Below are 7,264 nucleotides of genomic sequence, written 5' to 3'. Positions count from 1 at the left end.
ACAGAAAATCAATGATAATCATGCTATTATATAATTCCGAAAAATTAACGCACTGTATTCATATAAATCTATCAACACTTTATCAAATTAATGACATTTATTCTATGTTAAAATGCAAGCAAAATAATTTAAATAAACTATAAGTCATATTTTATGATAAATTTGGTTCATGTTAATAGATTACAATGTCCTTATATGGAAAAAATGCACACTATTATTATAATATTATTGAAATATTACAACTCTAATGATGAATTTTCCATAATGGATATTCAGGTTCATCGGGCTTAACCTCTAAGCAGTTTCACGTACTATTTAACTCTCTATTCAGAGTTCTTTTCAACTTTCCCTCACGGTACTTGTTTACTATCGGTCTCATGGTTATATTTAGTTTTAGATGGAGTTTACCACCCACTTAGTGCTGCACTATCAAGCAACACGACTCTTTGGAAACACCATCTAGTAATCATTAACGTTATACGGGCCTGGCACCCTCTATGGGTAAATGGCCTCATTTAAGAAGGACTTAAATCGTTAATTTCTCATACTAGAATATTGATGCTCCATACACTGCATCTCACATTTGCCATAAAGACAAAGTGACTTAGTGCTGAACTATTTTCTTTTCGCTCGCCGCTACTAAGAAAATCCTTGTTAGTTTCTTTTCCTCCCCTAATTAATATGCTTAAATTCAGGGGGTAGTCCCATATGAGTTGAGGTTGTATATACACACAAATATATTATTAAATATATTAAAACCATTGTAAATTTCTAATTTAAGTGAAGAATAATATTATGACAATTGTTTTTCATTTCATATCATTAATAAGAGGCAATTCTAGATTAAAATTTTATATTTTTTATGCTAAACATTCCTCAGTATCATTTGATTTGAAAAAGAAAATTATACATCTTCATTTTTCTCATACATATGAGAGCCAATGTGTTTCAATTATTATTAATATTATGAATATACATATATATATATATCCAATAATATACCATATGCTTTAATATTTCGTAAAATACTAAAACAACTTATTTAGCATAGTCTTACAACCCTCAACCATATGTAGTCCAAGCAGCACTCTAAAATTAATTAAAGTACCATAACAGCATGGACTGCGATATGCGTTCAAAATGTCGATGTTCATGTGTCCTGCAGTTCACACGATGACGCACAGTTTGCTGCGTTCTTCATCGACCCATGAGCCGAGTGATCCACCGCTTAGAGTGATTAATAAATTGTTTGTTTATTTCATTACGTCAATAATATTTTTATTGAAAGAAATTAAAAATACACCATTTTACTGGCATATATCAATTCCTTCAATAAAATCTTAACCCAAACGAATGCTGCGAAATGTCTTAGTTAACATAAATGATTGAATACTGGACTTGATAATTTATAAAAGATGATAAATTTTGTAAGCGATCAAATTATGTAAAACGTTAACCTTAAATGCAGGTACAACATTGTACATTTGGGATGTTGCTTTAACCATTGAATGCCCAAACCAATAATGGCCAATACAATACGCAACGCCTGTATATTATGGTACATATACACGCAAATAAATAAGATATACAAAAATCATTTTCAATCTCCGATCGGAATACATAATTTTTATTTATGGCTGGCAAAACACCATAATTTAAAGAGTTTTAGCATATTTTGCTACCGTCCGTCAATTGTTGTTTAATTTTATACTCTTTTTTTTTATCCTTGGGTAAATAGGATAGAATTTAGTTCTTATGCTCTCATCTTTAATTTCATTTTCATCTTATATATCTTATAATAATTTGGAATTTATTTATTTTAATAACGGTTGGAAAATACAATAATGATCCTTCCGCAGGTTCACCTACGGAAACCTTGTTACGACTTTTACTTCCTCTAAATAATCAAGTTCGGTCAACTTTTGCGAAACAACCGTAACACGCAAGGCGTCACAGTGATCACGTCCGGAGACCTCACTAAATAATTCAATCGGTAGTAGCGACGGGCGGTGTGCACAAAGGGCAGGGACGTAATCAATGCGAGTTAATGACTCACACTTACTAGGAATTCCAAGTTCATGTGAACAGTTTCAGTTCACAATCCCAAGCATGAAAGTGGTTCAGCGGTTTACCCGGACCTCTCGGTCTAGGAAATACACGTTGATACTTTCATTGTAGCGCGCGTGCAGCCCAGGACATCTAAGGGCATCACAGACCTGTTATTGCTCAATCTCATTATTGCTAGACGCAATTTGTCCATTTAAGAAGCTAGTGTCCTTATAATGGGACAAACCAACAGGTACGGCTCCACTTATATAAACACATTCAAACACAATAAACATTTTACTGCTACCATGAATGAAGGCAATATAAGCTTCAACACCATAATCCTGAAGATATCTATTTAATATATTTGAGTCTCGTTCGTTATCGGAATTAACCAGACAAATCACTCCACGAACTAAGAACGGCCATGCACCACCACCCATAGATTCGAGAAAGAGCTATCAATCTGTCTTACACACTTATGTTCGGACCTGGTAAGTTTTCCCGTGTTGAGTCAAATTAAGCCGCAGGCTCCACTCCTGGTGGTGCCCTTCCGTCAATTCCTTTAAGTTTCAGCTTTGCAACCATACTTCCCCCGGAGCCCAAAAGCTTTGGTTTCCCGGGAAGCGACTGAGAGAGCCATAAAAGTAGCTACACCCAATTGCTAGCTGGCATCGTTTATGGTTAGAACTAGGGCGGTATCTGATCGCCTTCGAACCTCTAACTTTCGTTCTTGATTAATGAAAACATCTTTGGCAAATGCTTTCGCTTAAGTTAGTCTTACGACGGTCCAAGAATTTCACCTCTCGCGTCGTAATACTAATGCCCCCAAACTGCTTCTATTAATCATTACCTCTTGATCTGAAAACCAATGAAAGCAGAACAGAGGTCTTATTTCATTATCCCATGCACAGAATATTCAGGCATTTGAAGCCTGCTTTAAGCACTCTAATTTGTTCAAAGTAATTGTACCGGCCCACAAAAACACTCGATGAAGAGCACTAATGTAGGTTTTTAAATAGGAGGAATATATAAAAAAGTACAAGTACTTAATTACATATAAGAACTCCACCGATAATACGCTTACATACATAAAGGTATAGTACTAACTACAAATGTATGTTGTACTACCCGTATGAAGCACAAGTTCAACTACGAACGTTTTAACCGCAACAACTTTAATATACGCTATTGGAGCTGGAATTACCGCGGCTGCTGGCACCAGACTTGCCCTCCAATTGGTCCTTGTTAAAGGATTTAAAGTGTACTCATTCCAATTACAGGGCCTCGGATATGAGTCCTGTATTGTTATTTTTCGTCACTACCTCCCCGAGCTGGGAGTGGGTAATTTACGCGCCTGCTGCCTTCCTTAGATGTGGTAGCCGTTTCTCAGGCTCCCTCTCCGGAACCGAACCCTGATTCCCCGTTACCCGTTGCAACCATGGTAGTCCTAGATACTACCATCAAAAGTTGATAGGGCAGACATTTGAAAGATCTGTCGTCGGTACAAGACCATACGATCTGCATGTTATCTAGAGTTCAACCAATATAACGATCAATTGATCGCTTGGTTTTAGTCTAATAAAAGCACACGTCCCAAAAGGTCCGTGTTTTAATTGCATGTATTAGCTCTAGAATTACCACAGTTATCCAAGTAACTGTTAACGATCTAAGGAACCATAACTGATATAATGAGCCTTTTGCGGTTTCACTTTTAATTCGTGTGTACTTAGACATGCATGGCTTAATCTTTGAGACAAGCATATAACTACTGGCAGGATCAACCAGAATAATGTTATTATTTAATGTGTTGTTAAAAACATGAATATATGAATTTAGACAAACGCATATTTTAAAATATTTAAAGATACTTGACAATATTATATATTTTTCAATAAAATAAAATATATTATTTGTGGTAACATTTTACGAATACGGCCAAAATTTAATAGCGTTCATTTTCGTTTTTCATTAATTGTATAAATTTTCAATAATAATGATCAAAAATATCTTTATTTTTACACTTACAAAATATATAATCACATTTGCTTTAATTTTGTTTATTTTCAAATAAAATAAACATTTGTATTTTGATATTAAATTTAAAATTTAAATAGAAATTGATATTTAATGTGTGATTTTATATATTAAGTAAAACCATCACTCAAATTTAATGTGACGAATGTTTTTTAATTATAAGGAAAAGTTAATTCAATAAAAATGACTTGATTTTAATAAAAAAAAATAATAATTTTGCTCTATATAAAAGATCAATTAGTTAATTTGCGAACATAACAAGATTTATGACGCAATTCTCATATTTACCTTTTTATATAAAAAGGTTAAAGATTATGAACAATTAAACTAAGAACTAATTTAATGCTCATAATCTTTATTTTGTATTAACGATAAATCCAAATATAACCAGTGAATAAACTTCAGCAGAGAGAACGCTCCTAAGACCGTTTCATCATACACCTTGGAATACCTTGGTAGGCTTTTTCATTATCTTTTTATTTGATATATTAAATTTGAAGTAGAGCATAACCTTCAATTAGTCTGAACAACCACTGTTCATCATGAGTAGGTTTTGTGACACGCTTTCTCGAAATCGCCCATTTATGTTTGAAGGTACCACTCAACAATAATTTTTCATATGTATTTTTATAAATACCATTAAACTTCATTATAATATATAAATAAATTGACATTGCCGATTATAAATGCATAAGACATATGTATTTGAGAACTGTACCGATATTACATATGACTGACCATGCTCGACATCACACCACCTAAGTAGGTTTTGTGCCACGCTTTCTCGAAATCGCCCATTTATGTTTGAAGGTACCACTCAACAATAATTTTTCATATGTATTTTTATAAATACCATTAAACTTCATTATAATATATAAATAAATTGACATTGCCGATTATAAATGCATAAGACATATGTATTTGAGAACTGTACCGATATTACATATGACTGACCATGCTCGACATCACACCACCTAAGTAGGTTTTGTGCCACGCTTTCTCGAAATCGCCCATTTATGTTTGAAGGTACCACTCAACAATAATTTTTCATATGTATTTTTATAAATACCATTAAACTTCATTATAATATATAAATAAATTGACATTGCCGATTATAAATGCATAAGACATATGTATTTGAGAACTGTACCGATATTACATATGACTGACCATGCTCGACATCACACCACCTAAGTAGGTTTTGTGCCACGCTTTCTCGAAATCGCCCATTTATGTTTGAAGGTACCACTCAACAATAATTTTTCATATGTATTTTTATAAATACCATTAAACTTCATTATAATATATAAATAAATTGACATTGCCGATTATAAATGCATAAGACATATGTATTTGAGAACTGTACCGATATTACATATGACTGACCATGCTCGACATCACACCACCTAAGTAGGTTTTGTGCCACGCTTTCTCGAAATCGCCCATTTATGTTTGAAGGTACCACTCAACAATAATTTTTCATATGTATTTTTATAAATACCATTAAACTTCAATATAATATATAAATAAACTGACATTGCCGATTATAAATGCATAAGACATATGTATTTGAGAACTGTACCGATATTACATATGACTGACCATGCTCGACATCACACCACCTAAGTAGGTTTTGTGCCACGCTTTCTCGAAATCGCCCATTTATGTTTGAAGGTACCACTCAACAATAATTTTTCATGTGTATTTTTATAAATACCATTAAACTTCATTATAATATATAAATAAATTGACATTGCCGATTATAAATGCATAAGACATATGTATTTGAGAACTGTACCGATATTACATATGACTGACCATGCTCGACATCACACCACCTAAGTAGGTTTTGTGCCACGCTTTCTCGAAATCGCCCATTTATGTTTGAAGGTACCACTCAACAATAATTTTTCATATGTATTTTTATAAATACCATTAAACTTCAATATAATATATAAATAAACTGACATTGCCGATTATAAATGCATAAGACATATGTATTTGAGAACTGTACCGATATTACATATGACTGACCATGCTCGACATCACACCACCTAAGTAGGTTTTGTGCCACGCTTTCTCGAAATCGCCCATTTATGTTTGAAGGTACCACTCAACAATAATTTTTCATATGTATTTTTATAAATACCATTAAACTTCATTATAATATATAAATAAATTGACATTGCCGATTATAAATGCATAAGACATATGTATTTGAGAACTGTACCGATATTACATATGACTGACCATGCTCGACATCACACCACCTAAGTAGGTTTTGTGCCACGCATTCTCGAAATCGCCCATTTATGTGTGAAGGTACCGCTCAATAATAAATTAACATTTTTTTTTATAAATATGTTTTTATACGATATGCATATCCCATATGATATGGATGATCCCATATGATAAATGAGCAAAATTTATATTTTTAATATTGAGTAAAATTTTTTTTCATATAAATGGGATAATAAATAAGCCCCATACGTTATGATATTTTTTCATATGATATGAGATATTTATACGATATGCATATCCCATATGATATGGATGTTCCCATATGATAAATGGGCAAAATAAATATTTTCAATACTGAGTAAAATTTTTTTCATATAAATGGGATAATAAATAAATCCCATACGTTATGATATTTTTTCATATGATATGAGATGTTCATACGATATGCATATCCCATATGATATGGATGTTCCCATATGATAAATGGGCAAAATTTATATTTTTAATATTAAGTAAAATTTTTTTTCATATAAATGGGATAATAAATAAATCCCATACGTTATGATATTTTTTCATATGATATGAGATATTTATACAAAATGCATATCCCATATGATATGGAAGTTCCCATATGATATTGAAATTTTTTTCATATAAATGAGATAATAAATAAATCCCATACGTTATGATATTTTTTCATATGATATGAGATATTTATACAAAATGCATATCCCATATGATATGGATGTTCCCATATGATATTGAAATTTTTTTCAAATAAATGGGATAATAAATAAATCCCATACGTTATGATATTTTTTCATATGATATGAGATGTTCATACGATATGCATTTCCCATATGATATGGATGTTCCCATATGATAAGTGGGCATAATTTATATTTTTAATATTGAGTAAAATTTTTTTCATATAAATGGT

At 32.0% G+C, this 7,264-nt stretch overlaps 2 non-coding genes across 2 annotated transcripts; both read right to left on the bottom strand.

Annotated features, from left to right (window-relative positions):
- Positions 1-1,057: 1,057 nt before the first annotated feature.
- Positions 1,058-1,236, bottom strand: LOC137572237 (5.8S ribosomal RNA). Its single transcript, XR_011031609.1, has one exon. It is a non-coding gene; the product is annotated as a 5.8S ribosomal RNA (ribosomal RNA).
- Positions 1,237-1,842: 606 nt separating this feature from the next.
- Positions 1,843-3,837, bottom strand: LOC137572230 (small subunit ribosomal RNA). Its single transcript, XR_011031603.1, has one exon. It is a non-coding gene; the product is annotated as a small subunit ribosomal RNA (ribosomal RNA).
- Between the last annotated feature and the right edge of the window lie 3,427 nt (positions 3,838-7,264).

This window comes from Drosophila tropicalis, unplaced genomic scaffold (genome assembly GCF_018151085.1).
Source record: "Drosophila tropicalis isolate 14030-0801.00 unplaced genomic scaffold, ASM1815108v1 contig_291, whole genome shotgun sequence".
NCBI classification, from domain to species: domain Eukaryota; kingdom Metazoa; phylum Arthropoda; class Insecta; order Diptera; family Drosophilidae; genus Drosophila; species Drosophila tropicalis.
Note: the sequence above shows the minus strand (reverse complement) of the source record. Positions and strands in the feature narration are given on the sequence as shown.